Source organism: Acomys russatus, chromosome 11 (assembly GCF_903995435.1).
Source record: "Acomys russatus chromosome 11, mAcoRus1.1, whole genome shotgun sequence".
In the NCBI taxonomy this organism is placed as follows: Eukaryota; Metazoa; Chordata; class Mammalia; order Rodentia; family Muridae; genus Acomys; species Acomys russatus.
In genome coordinates, this window is record NC_067147.1 from 42,756,297 (window position 1) to 42,776,367 (window position 20,071).

Sequence of the window (20,071 nt, forward strand, 5' to 3'; positions counted from 1 at the left end):
AAAGGAGAAAAGATGAAAAATTTAATTTTAAGATAATCCTCTATTGTCTGTAGCTGAGCCTCTTCCTGCTGTTTCTCTGAGTATGGGCAATAATGAAAGGAAGGGATGAATTTAAATATGCAATTTCTCTTCTGCCAGAATAATTTCATACTCATTAAAAGTCCCTGATAATAAATGTCCCAGTTTCATTTCTGTTGCTAAGATAAAATACCCTGACTAAAAGAAACTTAGCAAGCTAAGTGTTTATTTTACCACACACTTTCAGGTTCAAAATTGTATAGCTCACTATTTTAGGGAAGTCAAAGTGGAGGGGACGTGACGCAGGTAGTTACATCATATTCACAGTCAAGAGCAGAAAGAGAGGGATGCGTGAAGACCCTCATGCTTGATTGCTCTCTCAAACAGTGCAAGACCAAATCTAGGGAATGGTGACATCTATAGAGAGTCGAGTCTTCAGATAGAACAGCAGGCATATAGCCTTTGACTCAGGGTGTTACAAGAGTAGGTCCATTCAGTAATTTTGGAAGTCTATCTATTTCTATCTTATCAATGAGCCAAGTATCCATCTCTTCTATATCAATTTCTACATCTAATATCTGTTATCCATCTTTTATCTTTCTATTATCTTACCCAATCCATTTATTATCTATCTACCCATTTTATCTATCTATCTATCTATCTATCTATCTGCTATCAATCTAGCTATCATATATCTACCTGTCTATCTAATCTATCTGAGAGATGATAGACAGTATCACATAGGCTAGACATGCAAAGTTCAGTTCCAAAGATGGCCAGAGATTATCATTCTGGTCTTTTCTCTGAGAACAATGTGCTATGATCTTCCCATCCCCATTAATACTTCTCTCTTCTGACTCTCTCCTATACTACTGGATAGACAAAAATCTTATTACAGAGCTTGCACCCTGGCAGAGGGTTTGGACAAGTCCTCTCTCCCCTCAACTCAAGCCCTGTTTCTCTCCTCTTGATAGACGAGAAAGCAGTTTTTGGTGACATCATTCCTGAAAGGATAATCAATCCAAGGTAATGACCCACAGACAGGCTCACATCCTAACTTAATCTAGACAGCACTTCAATCAGTCAATATTCTCTTCCTGGTGATTCTTGATAATGCCAAGTTGACAGTTACCTCTAACAACAAAACAAACACTGAACTTTCCAATTCTTCTTTGGGTTTTATTTCTCCCATCTCTTATGAGTACTGGCTTCCCCAGTTTCATAATTTGATAAGATTTTTTTTCTCCCATGTTTCTATTCTTTGACAGTCTCATACATTTACATAATGAATTTTAGTTACAACCGTAATCCTTTGTACTTACCTTAAGACTGGAAGCACATAGTAAAATACAGTAAGTTTACATGCTTAAAATGAGTGAGAGGGAGTTATGCATGGGTTTATTTGGATGGTGAAAGTTTCATTATTGAACGTCTAGTTCTAAGGGTGCCAACTGAGCTGAATAGAAGATTTGAAAAGAAGTTAAATACAGAAAATGCAGCCTCTGGGAGGGATATAAAACATATCCAAGCTCAGAGTGAAAACCAAGCAAAGTACTTTAGGAGAGAAGTTGATGGATAATATGAGGAGGAAGCTAGCTGATATTAGGAAAAGAGGCAGCTCAGGATCTTATAGACGAATAGCTAAGCTTTATTGTTGTGGTGGTTGATTGGTTTCGTTTTGGATTTGATATTTGTTTTTCTTTTTTTCCTTTTTTTTCTTTTTTCTTTTTTTTTTTAGTCAGAAACTTACAGATTTGCAGTCATAGTCACAGAAACTGAGAGAGAAATGACATAATGTTCATGATCCATATCTGGCCAAAATCAGTAAAATGAAGAGTCTTCATTTTTGACTAGTGAAGTAGCTGGTGCTCATAACAGGGGCAGGCATGCAAGGCCTTTGAAAATAAAATCCAATACCACCAACAATTCCACCAAAGATGCACAGGATCCGGGTGCTTAAATATTTAGATGACGTTTATCATTTAAAAGTTCATAGATAGGGAACTGGAGAGATGTATTAGCAGTTAAGAGTGCTTGCTCTGATTGATACCTAAGTGCTATGTCCACATGACTCATTTGTGCTGTCTCTGCATGACTCATTTTGTCCTAAGTGTGAAGAAACAGTACTTGGTTACTCTGTGAGCAAGCAAGGCTGCTCTCTCTTTCTTCCTCTGGAATATAAGCTGTTACAATATCTTTCCCTTTCATTGCTACTCTAAGAACTTGCTTTATAAGGACTGCCTCAGACCTCCATGACCTGGGTCAATGAATAGTTTGCATGAGTTTCTGAGTGTGTTTGAACAGACATATTAGGCCATTTCCCACAGCGTCACATTCTGCAGTCTTGAACAATCTACAAATTACACACTGAAACTTCTATGTGTCAGTCATTCATTCCAGTTCTGCAAGAAGAGATATGTGAGTCACCACCATTTTAAGAGATATAAATGGTTGTGCAACGATGCTTTTTCAACAACAAATACTGACCTGTTTGAATTTCAATTAACATACCATGATGGATTTTGAAAATAACTATTCGGCTTAACATTTTGAACCTGCCAAATCCTAAATGCTCAGCGAGTTGATAACTTAAAGTTACCAAGAAGTTGTTGTCAGTTCTTGAAAAGACAGTAAGTTAGATTTCTGCCTGTTGGTCTGATGTGTCATGGGATCAGAAATCATCGCTCTGGTATATTGTGGTGCAGAATACCGAACAGTCTGGAAAGACACAGATTGTCTTAAGTCCAACAGAGAAATGATGTCACAGAGAAACAGCCACCCTAAAAGTGAGAGACAGGCAATTGCTTAGAATGAACACTTTGGAGGGCCTTGGAAGCATAGCCTGTCACCGAGGACAGTGCCAGTTGAAACACAAACTTTGATTGATGAATTGCTGATATTAAATGTGGATATACTTGAATTAAACACCCTGCCCCACCCCAAGCTTTATTAACCTTACTGAAGTAGGTTCTCAAAGTCAGTGTTGAGAGGAGAAAAAAAAACCACCTGGTGTTTCTTTTATGGGAAAGAGGAAAACAGCCATTTGGAGATACACTCCAAGGACTAAGTTCCCCTCAACAAAACAAACCCTTCAATAATTTGAATGCAGAACGCAACTGAAATATGTCTCCCATCATTCTGTTCTGCTTCTTCAAGGGAAAGAGTAATTTTAAAAAATGGAAAGGTTTCCCAGCAAATAATACCAGAACAACTGAAATTTTAATGTAAAAAATATAGGATGTTCAAGAAAAAGAGGTAGGTAAGGGAAGAGTAGATATCTCCAAGAAGTCAAGGTCAGGAGCAAGGTGACTATGACCCAAAACACTGTATGAAACTCTTAAAATACTGGAAGATATCCAATACCGTATGCCACGAGGAAATCACAGCCCCTCCTAGCCCCTGTCTAGATTACTGGCTTAGAATTGTTTTATTACTAAATTAAGTCAACCCAAGTATTGGGATTACTAATTTTTTCTACTTCTTGTTCTTTTTCTCCTCTTTTCTTTTTGAGATAGGATCTTACAAGGTACCTTAAGCTTGCCTTGAAGTCACAGCCCTCCGATCACATCCCCTAGAATGAGTCTGTTTGCTAGTTTGTGTTAGGAGATGTCATAACTTCTTCATGACTTGGTTTGGTTATTCTAGAACAATGGGAAATCTTATGCCACAGAGCACTTTGGACCTTTGTCTAGAGCACGAAACCCAAACCCACACAAAGCTTGATAATGCAGTCATTGTGTGCTGCATAGCTAGCACACAGGAATCAACAAATTAGTGTTGGCTCCAAAATCCACCTAAAAGAGAAGCTGGACCACATGTCTCTTATTCTAAATAAAATAAATAATGAAAGATAACACCATAAAAGCTAAGCTTTGACAAATGACTGTGTGAAAAACAGCCAATTTGCTTTTAAATTACACCCTGAATTTGTGTTTTATATGAATATTAAATGGAAAGAAATTAATTCTGAATTTCAGATTTTTGAAGTATTTTAAGCATTTCTGTTTCATGCTATGCCAAAGGCAGAGTGAGTTGAATATATTTATGGAGACCTGTCATTACAGAAGCCTTCTGTGCAGAGAAGTAGATTTTCATTTGGAGTATTATGCTATGATAACATCTCCTCTTTTTTGTTGCTGAATGTTTAAGGACACTGGTCATTATACAAAGGGCATAACAACATTATAAAAATAAAAGTACATAAATACAATTATTTATAGTAGTGTTACCTTTAAAATCTAATTCTTATGATAGAGGATATGTAGAGAGCGCTCTCTCTCTCTCTCTCTCTCTCTCTCTCTCTCTCTCTGTGTGTGTGTGTGTGTGTGTGTGTGTGTGTGTGTGTTTACCATGGGTGTATGCCTGCTTTCTATGAAGTCCAGAAGAGAGAATCAGACCCACAGGAACTGGAATTATGGAAGATTGTAAGCTGTAGTGTGAGTGTTTGCAATTAAACTTGGACCCTCAATAAGAACAACAAGTACTCATAACCACTGTTCTATCACCACAGCCTTCTGTTTTCAGTCCTGGCTGAGCCTGGCCACTATCAGGTGTGAGCTCTCACCTACTACCGTTTTGACATTAAATATTTGTCTGTATTTTTCTAATTTTAACTGCTTCATTTATTGTACTTTATATGTACTTCCACTAAGATGTTTCCATGTTCCATATTAATTGTTGATATTCATGGGCTTTTATTTATGTACCTAAGGGTTTCTTTCATCATAGCTCCATATCTACATTGCTGAGATGGTATGAGGTTACAGACAATGTTTAAAATTTAGGCTGGGTATAGTTTCCAATTATATATTTTTTCTAATTATATATAATATGTAAATTTCTTTGTGCTTATTCTCTTCACTCTCCAGTCCTTTCGGCTTCAGACATTATCTTCTCATTTTAATAAGCTGATTCCAGAATGTCTGATTTGCACTGGTATAAAAGTAGAACAATATATGCTTTCTTGAAATTACTCCTAAGCTGGTAGTTGAAAAAAATACCCCCTGGCTAAAGCTTTCAATACATATTGGCTCAAATCTCTGTCCCCAGGTTCGTCTAGAAGTTATATTATGCACAGTTAATATTCAAAATTTAATAGCACAAGTAGTATCATAATCTCAGTCTTAGTTTGTACTGTGTGATCTATAGTATTATTTGTGTTGATTATAGAAGCCTCTTATCCTGTAAGGTTAAAATCTTTACATTCTTCTGAAATTTTAATGACTGAGTTTACAGTTATTAGTAATATGCCCATGATGTGATGTGTGTGCATGTGTGTGTGTGTGTGTTTGTATTGCATAAAATTGTCGACTCATATTTAAAAAAAAAAAGCACAGATCTCCATCAAAGGATTAAGAAATAATTGTCACCAAATATGAGTGACTATGGCCCAGGAACACAGATTAAGAATACCCTCAAATTCCATGTTCCGATGTGTTAATGAAGTTTTTATAGTGACATAACAAAGAAAGCCATACATCAATGTGCTTTTCAGTTGCACAGCAGAAATATCTAGCTGATGACTTAGTAAAGTGGGAAAACCCATGCTGTGTCTCAGATGTTGTCTGATGACATTCTGAGCGTTAGGGTCGATAGAGCGTTGGATGTCTACCGGACATGCACAGAAAACACTGACTGGCTCACAGGTAGAACCAACAGAACATGACATCTCCCTCAAAGCCTCACCTTCTCATTTCATTACACTATGGGTTAAGTTTCTGTTTCAAGTTTGGAGCAGGCATATTCAAACCATAGTAAGTGGGTAGCATCTGGTCATGTTATTATGGTTACTATTGTGATCCTGGGGTAGTGTTTATAATCTGACAAGATACTACAGATGGCAAACTTGTATGTGTTACACATGTCGCCTTCTGAGAACTGCAAAGCTGACAGCTAGCAAGCTACTCAATGATGGTATATGAACAACTTTAGGTTGCGGACTTGCAAGCTGCTGACAAAGACATAGGCATGCAACAATACCGAACACATGCTATTGTTCACTTTATGATGAAAACTTTACATATAATGTAAAAGAAAAACCCACTCTTTAAAAGTATACCAAGATCTCAGTGAGATTGTACATATCAAAAACAGAAAGAAACAGAGACAATTACTCTTATTGGCTGAGTATTTTGGTAAACTATTAATATAGTTATATATTCAGAATTTTAGGAACAGACCAGAACTGATTTGTTTTTACATTTTAAGACATAGCAAGCCCTGAAAACTGTATCTCCCACTGTCTATTATAGATTAGAGAGTAAGGTTCCTGGGTCTATTCCTAGGCTTCAGAAAGATTGCTGAACATTCTAAAGATAGATCCCCATGTGCACCCCTTGGATAATAAAAGCATGTCTGTGTCCTTCAGGCTATGTGTTCAGACTACAGGCCCTTCTGTCTTCCATGACAACTAATTGTGTTTTGGTCAGCCCTTATCAAAAGTAAGTATTCAATACTAGACTTAAAGCCATTTATAATGTTGTGATGCAATAATAATGTAAGAAGAAAAATAATCATGAGACCACAGAAGGGTTGGTAAAGGAAGCCTTTTTGGACTTGGTTCTCCATAGCTCTTTTCAAAGTGCCTGTCAGTCAGCCTTCCTCCTAGCTCATCTCCATTCCTTTCTGACACCCACCTGCCTGTAGATGCACTTTCTACCAGGGACCCCATAGCCACCACACCTGCCCATGATCTTATCAAATAACAGAATGTCCACTCAACAAAGACAAGCTCAGATATCAGCACCAAGAAACACCTCAAACACCCTAACTCCAGACTCCTAGGCCCCAACACAAACATAGGATCATGAACTGCCAAGATAATATGCCTGCACCAGAAGCCAGTAGCTATTACAGTAGGCACTGTGAAATGCAATATAGCGGAAGCACAAGACAAGGACTTCAAAGTATCAATCATGAATATGTTCATGGACCTTAAAACTGTGTGAATAAATGCCTTAATGAATCCTGTGAATTTTTAAGTGAACACTGACATTCTACATAGAAACTTAAAATGTGTAAGACATAACCAAGCATATTTTTTTTACCTTATTTGAACCCATCACAAGCATTGATCAAGCAAAATAGTCATTATATGGAAAGTTCAAAAATGTTCTAGAAACTGGCTCATGGAAATCCCAGAAATTGCTTGACCAGGAGCAAGCAAGAACAAATTCAAGGCTATAACTTCAAACCTGAAAGTCTTGTATTTGTGGCTTTGAACTTCCTCTCTTCAGATGCTAATTGGGTATTAATACTCTATCCAAATAAAATTGAGGAGATTTGCTTTGAAGTGAAGAACTTAAATAGTTATGCAAACTATCCTTGGGCAACATTATTTGGGGCTTATGAAGAGGTCTTTGTTGGAAATAAAGGACTTCTCTGCATATACGGAGAACTAGTATCAGGAAATAATTCTAAGGTATTTGTGTTACAACTGATAGGTGAGTCAAAATGGTACTCAAATAGCGATGAATGTGGCGTTCACAGCGATTGCTGGGGAGATGGCGGGCACAGCTTAAGTGCTGTGTATACCCCAGTGGGATTAGTTCTTGCCATAATCTCTTTGGCACCTACACACTTATGCCAAGGAGGAAAAATAAAGACAGTGAGGTTAAGCTTGTGCACAGTAAGCAGCTACAAATTAGTCAGGAAACCAAGTAGGCTCTGGCCTCTGTGTCTGGACTCCTCTGGTTTGCTGTCTCCCTTGAGGCTAATGAACTCGCTGGATTTGTTGTCTAACTCAGAAACAGTGCCTCCACAGGCAGATGCCCTGAGTCTAAGAACATCTTTTTTTAAAAAAAATTAATCTCACAAATTACCCTGTTACCTACTAAAGAGCTGACAGCAAAAAGAGCAAGAGTTAGGCAATGTTTTTATTTTCTATGCCCCCTTAGGTGATAGGATGCGCCCAAAGGGAAAGTGTGGTTCAGTCTATGAGCAGGGCTGTAGGTAGATGCTTGTAAGTCAGTGCCCTGAGCTCTGACCCACTAGGCAGAGTCCAGACCTCACGGTATCAGTTTCAACAGCAAATGCCGAATGCCAGTCAGTACAGCTGTGGAAACAGACCTTGTCACCCACAAAGGCTTGGGCCACTGTTCAAAGGCAAACATGCCCAAGTATTCTCTGTGCACCCAGACACCAACCTGACAAGAAGCCAGCGACTATTTCTACATATGCGGAAGAACAAGGAGGAGTAAAGGACCCACATGGTGCAGAACCCAAGTGATGTGAAGTGGAGCGAAGGATACTGGGGACCGGAAGTACATTTGAGACTGCTGCCGGGGGGTAGGGAGAGGAGTGGGGCAAAGACCAACCAAAAGTCAATAGATATGGAAAGTGCCATTTGCTTTGTATTCAAAATTGAAAAAAAAAAAAAACCTAAATAAATAGAAAAAAACTAAATAAGTGACATAAGTGGGCTTCTTTTAAAGGATCGAGAGTCTTGGTTTGCTTGGCGTTCCTGTTGTCAAGAATCCTCTTATTGCCTAATAAGTAGCACAGGTGTAAGCTATTGTGCTTTACACAATTCAAAGGAAACCTTAAATGTCACCTCAGAGTACTACAGTAGTAAAAATTGAATCCCTACACCATTTAATCCTATGTGAGGATGTGGTAAAAGACCCTCAGGTAGAATAGAAATTCTGTATCTGCACTGAACATATGAAGTTTGGTCTCAGTATATTTGTTTAAGCATTTGAAAGCGCGTAGCTCCGCTTGATGCCGGTTGCTATTGACCTGTGTCTGTGCCCTAGGCTAAGCTGGCCTTCACTCCCCGCCTGTCCTTCATCTCTTCTGCTGCTATGTGTGCTCTTTTCTCTCTGCTTTATCTCGTCCACTTCCCTCCCAATCGGAATTTCTAGTCAAAACGTAAACCTTGTTCTTTCACCTAACCTTCCTCCTAGTTCTCTTTCCTGTTGTTTCCCTTTTCCTCTCTACTCTTAAACTCACCTAATTATATGGCTGTTAGAGGAAATACAGTATCCGAAGAAAATCACCAGAGGAGACTGAAAATCACCAGAGGAAACCGAGGCTCCAGTAAGGGGCTGAGGTGAAGCCAAACTGTGAAATGGTGACTACGCAGCCTCCTTGTAAATACGCGAGGGCCAGGGGCTTCAGAGGGAGGGCCAAGGGGAGGCTTGGAAAACCGTGTCTTCATGAAAAGCAAACCAAAGCTGCTAACAAGGCCTTCTCAGTATGCTTTCCCTTAAAGAGCTCCATCTCTTTTAGCTCACACAGCTACTGGAAAGGCATCTACTGGGAGCCAGCCTCAACTGCAGGTTGGCTTTGGAAGGCTACGGTTCAGCGCATGGTCAGGAGGTCTGGTTCCTTAGTACCGCAATTTATCCCTGAGTAAATACTATTTGCCCTGATGTCTCACTCTGTCAGGCAGAAGTGATAGCAGGTTAACTCTGTTGTATGTCCTGGAATCTTGAGCAGTGCCTTGGCAGCATGCCTTTGTTCTTCAAAGTCCATCTTCACCGATAAGTTCCGCACAGCTGATCGCAGGGCCCTGGTAGGATCTGCTAAAGATACGATTGGGTGTAATGAGGAAGCGGAAGCAGTTTTTACTCTAATGCTCTTGCAAGAAACGGCAGATCGAGTCCAGATGCTTAGCTCCTTGTTAATTATTATTGTTGTTGTTATCATCATCATAATTATTTTTTTTTAAAAAAAACAAGGTCTCATGCATTCTGTGTTGGTCTTGAATTCCCTATGTAGTGGAGAATGACCGTGAAATTTTGTTCCTCCAGCTTCTACCTCCCCAGTGCTGAGATTAAAAGTGTGTGCTGCCATTTCCAGCTTTATCTCATCCTCACCGTCACCATTGTCATCATCTTATCATCGCTGCTTTTCTTATCCCTATTATTTTAAATTATTTAATTATCATTGTGATGCCTGTCAGTGGTCAAAACGTTACTACTTACCACGCAATTTTAGCATTACCGCTGAACGCGTGAATTACTGATTACAATTCCATGAGACAGTATTGTATGTATTTTCTTCCAGTGGAATTTTAAACACAGGAAAAGAGGGACACTTGGCCAAGTTCACACAAAAAGCAAACACTAATGGCAAGAGTCAGGGCACAGCACCTTTGATTAAACATTGGGCTCTACTTATTCTCTATTAAATACTGTTCTATATGGAAATGACATATGCTGTGAGGTAAGGATATGGCAACTAGTTAGAGTTATGATTCTGGAGGGCATCTTGCTTGATAAGGGCTTTCGTCTCTTCACCATTTCTCTTCTAGTTCACAAGAGACAATTCTCACTCACTCAGTATCCCATCCCTGCACTGTAGTACAAGTCTCCTGTGTTTATCCTGGTCATTTGAGATGGTAAGACTTTGAAGAACTGTAGAACAGAGACATAAACTGTCTTTGCTTCTTAGCATCATTCAATACTCTGGTCATATCTGTCTACTGGGGTCATGCAGTAATTTAAGGTTTTCTTTTAGCTCTTTGAGAAGTCTCTTTTTTTTTACTTGGAATTTTTACTTGACTGTATTTCTATAGTTAAGTGGCTGAGCAAGGGGTGGTTTAGTCATCAGGAAATATGATGAAGTACTTTTTTTTTTTTTTTTTGACAAGAGTTTTAGTGAGACCAAGCCACAATGAAAAACTCATACGCAGCAGTGCTACCGAAGCCAGTGGGGACCATGAGCGGGGCAAGGTACTTATCAGAAGTATGTGCCTGATGCCAATACCTGACAAGTAAGCTAAGAAAATTCAGAGATTAAAGAGCTGGAAGAGCTGGGTCGGGGGAGAGATGCTGAGTGGACATGACTGAGAAATAGTGTGTTGTGCACAAAATTATGAAGAAATAGGAAATATTTTAAATGGAAGCAAGTGAAAATAATGAGCAGGGAGAAGGTTTCAAGGGCTCTTGGAGGGAATTCAGAGGGCACACAGCTACAGATTACAAGAAGGAAGTTAGATTTTGAGCGTGTTTGGAGGCTGTATGGAGGGAGGTAGATGCAAAGACTGGTCCAGATATAGACCTACAAGGTATAATTTGAAGAACCAATAATTCACAGGTGACTGCAAGGTGTCACATATAACCAAAAAAGCTGGGAGTGGTTAGCTATCAATCTCAAAGGGGCCTCCTATTGCTGATATGAAGGGACAGAAGGTGAAAGAAGAAGCTGCCAATTTTTCCTCTATTTATTTATTCACTGTTCATCCTGATCACAGTCCATTCCCTCTTCTCCCAGTCTCCCCTCACAGTCCTGCCCCCATTCTCCCCTCTCCTTCTCCTCAGAGGAAGGAGAAGGAGGAAGTCTCCTAGAGGTACCAACCTGCACTGGCATATTAAGTGCTGCAGAATAGGCCCATCATCTCCCACTGAGACCAAACCAGGCAGCCAAATTGGGGGAACAGGACAGAAAGTAAGGCATCAGAGTCAGAGAGGCCCCATTCCAGATGCTGAGGGACCCACAGGAAGACTAAGGTGCACATATACATATATGCAGGGACCTAGGACCAGTCCACGTATGCTCTTTGGTTGCTAGTTGAGTTTCTGTGGGCTTCCCATGGGCCCAGGTTAGATGACTCCATAGGGCTGCTAGTGGAATCCTTGACTCCCTCAGCTCCCTCAGTTGTTCTTTCACCTCTTCCATAGGACTCCTGAGCTCTGTCTAATATTTGTCTATGGGTCTCAGCCCCTGTTTCCACCAGCTGCTGAGTGAAGCTTCTCAGGAGGTTTATGCTAGGCTCCTGTGTACGAGCATAGCAGAATAACATTAATAGTGTCAGAGATTGGTTCTCTCCCATGCTCTATCTTTGTCCCTGTATATCTTGCAAGCAGGACAAATTTTGGGTCAAAGGTTTTGTGGGTGGGTTGGTGTCCTTATCCCTCCACTAGAAGTTCTGCCTGGCTATAGGACATTGCCACTTCAGGCTCTATATTCCCCACTGCTAGGTGTCTCGGATGGGGTGATACACTGGGGCCTCCCCTATCTCAGGTCTTTGGAACATTCCAGAGATGCCCTAACCTCTGATTTCCATCCTTCCCACCCTGTTCTCCCTACTCCTAATCCCCATCCCTGTTGTCCTCCCCATCCCCTCTCCAACCCAGTTCCCTCCCTCCATCCACCTCCAATGCCTATCTTATTTCCCCCTGTGAGTGAGATTCAAGCATCCTCCCTTGGGCCCTTCTTGTTACTTAGCTTCTCTGGGTCTGTGGATTGAAGTAGAACGGTTATCCTGTACTTTATGGCTAACGTCATATACTTATAAGTGAGTAAATACCATGTGTCTCTTTCTGGGTCCAGGTTACCTCACTCAGTATGATATTTTTTAGCTTCCTCTGTTTTCCTGAGAACATCACAATGTCTTTGCTTTTAGTAGCTGAGTAGTATTCCATTGTGTAAATGTTCCACATTTTCTCTATCCATTCTTTGGTTGAGGGACATCTAGGTTATTTCCAGTTTCTGGCTATTATGAATAAAACTGGACCAGATGGTTTCAGTGAAGTTCTTCAAGACTTTCAAAGAATAGCTAACACTAATATTCTAACTATTCCACAAAAGAGAAACACTATGAGGCCACAGTCACCATTTTACCTATGCCACACAAAGACCCAACAAAGAAACAGAATTTCAGACCAATTTCCCTTATGAACAAACCAAATTCAAGAAGGTATCAAAAACATTATCTGGCCAGGTGTGGTGGTGCACACCTTTAATCCCAGCTCTCAGGAGGCAGAGGCAGGTGGATTGCTGTGAGCTTGAGGCCAGCCTGGTCTACAAAGTGAATCCAGGACAGCCAAGGCTAACACAAAAAAACCCTGTCCTGAAAAAAACAAAACAAAACAAAACACCTAAAAACATTATCCACCAAGAATAAGGATGCTGCCATTTTTAACCACAAAAATGTCTCTGAAATATTCAGTGTTACACAAGCACGGTGAAATCCAGAACAGTAAAAACACTGTTAATTTTACAATACCAGTGTTCTAATTCACATTTTGCCACTGTGATAAACACATCACCAAGAGCAACTTTGGGGAGGAAAGGTTTATGTTGTCTAATACTTCTGGTTCATAATTCACCATCAATGGAAGTGAAAGCAGGAATTCAGGCAAGAATCTGGAGGCAGGACCTGAAGCAGAGACTACGCAGGAATGCTGCTTACTATCTTGTCTCTCTAGTTCCTGCTCTGCCAGATCTCTTAGCCAGACCCACCAGCTGAAGGTGGGCAGCACCCATGGTGTGTGTGTGTGGGGGTAATCTCCTACATCAATCAATAATCAAAAACCTGCTTCACAGACACAGGCCAACCTGATTAAAGTTATCCCCCAACTGAGGCTCTCTCGGATAACTCTGGGCTGTGTCAAGTTGACAACTGAAATGAAGTTGACAGCTTAAGTAAAAGAGGAAAATCAATGATTTGTGTTAAATTCTAAATTACACTAAGTTTAAAACTGTACAGTTTGAAACTGTAAAGCTATTTTATGTGATTTATCTATTCAAGTATTTAGGTATGCCATGCAAATTTAGAGTCAGTAATATTCATCAAGAATTCTGAGACTTATACTGTTTCCTCTTTGGTATAAACTATATTTACTCTTCTAATAAAAGATGCGATAATTAAGTATTTGGTGCTTGAAAATTTTTTTAGAACTTTTTGAAAATAAAATATTTAGAGATAAGACCCAGAAAGAAGGATGAACTTTGATATGTGGTTGAACTATTTGTTAGAGAAACAAGTTAGCTGTTTAAAAATTAAGGTCACATCTTTTACACAAGAGTAAGTGACATGACACAGAATGAATAATGTATGTATTATAAGGCCAAAGAATTTTCTGTTTTACCCCATTAATAATACATAAAACCTGATAATCCTGTTGCTGCATTTGAAGAAACAATAAATATAAGACAAAAGAGAAACCTAAAATTCTAGGTCATATCAAATCTGCAGAATTGTCATTACCATGAAAACCACTGGGAATCTTTTCATGTTTCTGGGAGATAAGAGAGAATCAAATATGCCTGCAATCCCAATATAACTGTGATTTTTAAGAAATTGCAAAATAAAAGTGAAATTACTATTAAATATCTCTCTCAGTTATTCAATTAAGTGAAGTTTAAAATGATGCATGTTTGTAATATTCTAGTGAAAGAGAAAATGTTTGTCAATCAGGCAGGAAAAGGAACAATCATTTAGAGAAAGGATTTGAGTTATGGCTAAAGCAACAGTGGTGCTATGTAGTTACAAGTTGGTTTTATCATCTTTCTCAACTCCATAAATCAACAACAGCTCTCTCATAAAATAAATTTACCTTTGTTGTCCCAAAACTGTTAGTGACTTGTCAGAACATTACCTTCGTTTCTGCTGTTCCACTCTTTGCTCGTAACGTCCCCAGCTTTGGTATTAGATCCTAAGTGATTTTATTTTACATTTTATAAATCAAGGGGCTCATTTGTCAACAGCCTGACATTTCAATTATTTCTATGCATCTAAGATGTTGCCCCTCTACAGAGAAAATTTCCATTGCCATTGCATATTTATGACTTAGAGTATTTTAAATACAATGGCAGCTAGATTCATTATAATGTGTGTGCAGAGATGATCTATCATAATAAAATTATGGATAAATTGGTAGCATAAGAACTTCTTATTATAGTATCCCCCCGGAAGCTAATCACGGGAAGTATAAGCCATACCCAGCCAAGTGCATCACTGACTGGTGGTTCTGAGTAAACTACTTTCTACATAGTACTCAGGCCCATCTTCTAAGAATTCAACATTAGGTGAATCAGTATGTGCATCATTTTTCCATCTTAAATTAGCTGGAGACTCTGCAGTTTCTTTGTTATACTGTAGGGATTTTCAGGAAGTGAACCGGAGAATGGGGAGATGGTAGCTGGTTAATGTGCCTGTAACACTCTGACATGAGGAACTGAATTTGGATCTTCAACATCGGCATCATGGAGAACATGGCGGAATGGGTTTATAACCATAGCAGTGGGAAAGCAATACAGACAACCCTGGGAATCAGTGTCCAGTCAGTGCAATCAAAAGATGATTTCTGATGTACTACTGTTGGTGAAGATCTTTTCCCAGTCTGTAGGCCATCACTTTGTTCTGTTGACCGTGTCTCCTGTCTTACAGAAGCTTCTCAGCCTCATGAGGTCCCATTTATTAATTGTTGACCTTAAGGCCTGGGCTGTTGGTGTTCTGTTCAGGAATTTGTCTCCTGTGCCAATGTGTTCCAGGCTCTTCCCCACTTTTTCTTCTAACCGACTTAGTGTCTCTGGTTTTATGTTGAGGTTTTTAATCCACTTGGACTTGAGTTTCGTGCATGGTGACAAATATGGGTCCAATTGTATTTTTCTACATGTAGACATCCAGTTAGACCAGCATCCTTTGTTGAATATGCTATTCTTTTCCTGTTGAATAGATTTGGCTTCCTAGTCAAAAATCAAGTGAGCATATATGTGCTGATCTACCCAATGGACAGGACATTCTCCACAGTTATGTGGAGAGAAGGGACTGACTCGAACATGAACTGCCATGCTCCATATTTGACCACCTCCCCTTGGTGGCACTCAAAGAAAGAATAAGCAGGCTACCAAGATGAGACTTAATAGCTTATGACCATATAGTGGGGGAGGAGTTCTCCCTCGGTCTTAGATCTAGGGGAGGGGAATAGGGTGAAAGCGGGAGTGAGGGAGGAACGGAAGGATACAAGTGATAGGATAATAATTGAGTTGTAATCTAAATAAATTAATAACATCAAAACAATTTTAAATATGATTTCTGGTTTCAGAGGTAGGAATGTCTCAAAAAACATGGTGGTGAGCAGTAGAGACACCCTTTATGGGTCTGAGGACCCCCATGTGTGCCCATACATCCACGTACACACACCTATGCACACACACCTAGACCAACAAATATGTAGACACACATACACGATACACATTCACTGGGAAGCAAAAGAAGAAAATAAATTCACATTATTGCTTAATTCCTAACTAAAACAGCAGAAAATTCTTGGAAAGTATTAACACTAAATAGTTCCTGAAGTCAATGGGTTATCTTTCTTTGACAAAAAAGAGAGTAGAAGGCTTACTCATTTAAATATTTAAACCCCCTGCTTTGTTAGGTCCCTTTTGAGGAAGATGTTGATAACCCATACACTATAATTATGAGACATTCCTTGAAAAATGATTCTCAAGGAAAAATGACTTGGGAAAACTTGCTCAAAATCAAAACTGTGAGTTCCAACTGTTCTTTTTCATGCCAAATCTTGAAGTGGACAGGATGTGGTTTTTAATTGAGGGAATTTGTAAACAAATGAGAACTTAAATAAGAAAGAATAACAGGTTGAATGTTCGTTGAAAGGTATAAGACCGCAGGATCTGAGTCACAATGAGAGATAGTATAAACTGTTCCCAGAGAGGCAGTAACAAAAGACTCATAGCCCTCTGGGTAAAAACCAAGTATGGAGGTGTTAGTGCTAAAATCAAATCTGTGGAGAGGGATGATATGGGTTTTGACAAAAATTGTTCTTGATTTTTCCCTTCCTTTGATGTCATCAACACACTATTATGGTCTCCTAATATTAAAAAAAAAAATAACACTCTTTTTCCCTATTCTCTTAAAACTTTGTACAAAACTAAATGCATATATGAATTTACAGGAAATGTAGCAGCATTTACAATTTCAAGCCGGCTAACATCCCAGCATGGGAAGGTTCCCATGAAGTCCCACCATTAACTGAGTAGGTATTGTCATTTGCTTGCAGCTGAGAGAGGGACAGTCAGTTCCTTTCCATCATGTGGCATCCTGGGAAGTCTCCCACACTCTAGTGTAAGCTCTAGTCCCCAAGTGGAACACGTGGAAAAGGACACTCAGAGTTGGGTGGGTAGGGAAGTGAGAATGGAGAAGTGGGCTGTGTCTGCGAAGAGGTGTTGAATACAATCAAATATACATCCTTAGCAGATGCTCAAAGATATAATAAAATGCTGTATGGAACAGTCTGGAACAGTGTTCACAATAGCAAAAGAGTTCTCTACACGTGTAGCGATGTATATGAATGAGAACGAGGTAGCCGCTGTTGTCCATAGTGTGTGATAGGGTCTGAAAGTCATGGCTTGCTCCTAAGTTGGGAGACCTTTGGGCGTATCAAAGTATGATAAGCACATATATCTAATGGCTAGCCAATTTTGAATCTGAAATGAGAAAAGTGTGAATTCTCCCATTTACTCAAGGCTGACAGACTCAGGGAGGGAAAGAAATAAATAGCCAGACGGCATGGCTGAACACCCTTCCCTCTGCAGCAAGCACGTTGTTGGCACTTTGTCAGTGTGAGTGATTAGAAGCAGCTCCCTGAACAGACTCTGTGGTGAGGTGCCCCAACCCAGAGCTGTCTGCTGTTCTTTGAGCAGTAGTTGTTAATGCTACAGATTGATGGCGTTCTCCAGTCTCCAGTTAGAAAGGGAAAGCAGATGTGCATGTGTAACGCACCCAAACACATAGGAAAGGCCACAGACCTTTCCCCATCTCAGTTACCATAACTTAATGTCTAGAAAGCTTCACATGGCAGACAATCGGCACATCTCATGCTATGCAAACCAAGTTCCTGAACTCCTCTGTTCGCATAGCTTATTCTGTGAGATGCAGTCATTGAATATGAGTTCAGACTGCTCTGAACTCCTTCTGGTGGTGTATTGCAAACGTTACAAGGTTTCTTTTTTTATAATTCTTACAGGACCTGCTTTTTTTTCTTGGATTTTCATACTATGCGCATGTGTGTGTATGTTTGTGTGTGCACTTCTTCATATGAGCCTGTGTCTGTAGTTTTGTATGAGAGCCTGTGCCTATACTTATATGTTTATATGTGTGCTTCTCTATGTGATAATGTGCTGTGTGTGTGTGTGTGTGTGTGTGTGTGTGTATGAGTGTATGCAAGAGAGAGATTACTATTACTTAGCCAAAATTGCTCCATAAAGATAAAATAAAAAGTGACAACACAAATGTCTAATGACCTTGGAGCTCTTTTTCTAGAAAGCTGTCATTAAGTGGCTGTTACCCCTTTTTGGGAAATTTAAAATGATCAATATCAAATTATATGTCAATAGATCATACAAATATGAATATTTGATTTTTAGAATGAAATACAACATTCTATCAAAAGACAAAGTAATTTTGATTCATTTATAAGAACATAATAAAATAGTAAAATGTGGAAAATATGTGATATGTTATGAGCAAAAAAGTAATTTAAAAATGAATGATATTCATTTTTATATCCAACTGCATGACTATACAAATACAAAATGTTGCCCACACACTCATGCGTAAGTTGTTTTTAGGTTGGTGGATACTATGAAAGGCTTTGTTTTGGCAGCTTACCTCACAATTTTTCTATTGGTTTTCACTAAGAAAAATTATAAAGCACTTAATACAATAAAGAGCAAACACACAGAGGAAAACCTTAAAGAATCATTAAAAGTTCAGCAAAGGTTGGCATGTCTTAGCAGAGCTTTCAAACTATACCCTGGATCATGTTTTAAAATGGAAACATATGCATTTATTTTCATGCTTTTCTGATCCTGTAATTTTTAAGACTCAATCTCTATTTATATAAAACAGAAGGATACATAGCAAGCAGAAAGCAATTGTAAGTGTCTTCAAATAAAAAAGACATGGTAGGATTGGGGTTTGCCTGTCCCATGAATGTGTCATTTCGTGTGTGTGTGTGTGTGTGTGTGTGTGTGTCTGTATATATATGTTACAAGAATTTAAAAAATTTTTAGTGTTTGTTTATTAGTTTCGTTGCAGAGAAAATACCTGTGGCAGTCAGAGAACAATTTATCAAATTTAGTTCTGTCTTCTCATCCTGTGTGTTTCTAGGGACCAAACCCAGGTCATCAGACTCGGTGATAAGGCAGCCCCTTTGTCTCAGAGCCATCTCCCTGGATCCCGCACATATTTTGAAAGGGAAACATTTTAGGTGAAGAGCATAAACCTTACAAAATGATGAATATCCAGTACTAAGTTATTCTTCATAAATTTAGGCAATATGTAACAATTTGTCTCTTTGATATTCCCCGCATCATTCCTAATGTATGTCTTTAAAGATTTTAAATTGTCATTTCAATTGATGCTTCTTTTTTAAAATTTTTTAATTTAATCTTCTTTATAGGCTATTGTTCTCCCTCTCTCTCTCTCTCTCTCTCTCTCTCTCTCTCTCTCTCTCTCTCTCTCTCTCTCTCTCTCTCTCTCTGTGTGTGTGTGTGTGTGTGTAGTGTAAAACCTGTTTGTGTTCTCCATGACTTTTCTATTAGGTTGTTTGATATATTAGTTTCTCCAGAGTTATAAGGAATTCTTATGTACTAAAGAAATTAGTCCTTCGTGAGCCATATTCTTTGCAAATATTTATTCCTACTTTTATTATTCATTTGTCTCTGACTTTGGTTATTGAATTGTGCCTGCTAGGTTCCCTTCAAAGGAAGAGTTATTGAGGCAGCTCCTGCAGGAAGGGCTGGCAGCTCACTGTACAGCTTTCTGCCACCCCAGGGATTGTCTCAGCATCAGTTTATTGACACTCTGCAAGGCAGGTCCATTGAGAGGAGCCAATATCCCCAAACTTCCTCAGACCAAGATAAAAGACCAAATATTTTGGCTGATGGTGAGACTTCTCTGATGACCCATTTCAGATACAGAAGTCCTCAGGAGCTCAGCTGAAACTGCCACTCAGGTTCCATTGTGGCTTCAACTCTTGTCTTTGTCTCTCTTACTGTATCCTTACTTTTCCTTCAACACATTTAGCTATGGAGATTGCTTGTAATCCAAAAAAACTAATTTAAATATCAGAATTTTGTTCACAAAGAGACCAAATTCACTCATATTCTCTCTCTCTCTCTCTCTCTCTCTCTCTCTCTCTCTCTCTCTCTCCTCTCCTCTCCTCTCCTCTCATCTCCTCTCCTCTCTCTCCATATATCCATAGTCCATATACATGTATTTTTGTACATTTATACTACATATAACATATAATGTATAATGTTACATGTTAAAATTTTATAAGCTTTATTATAAAAA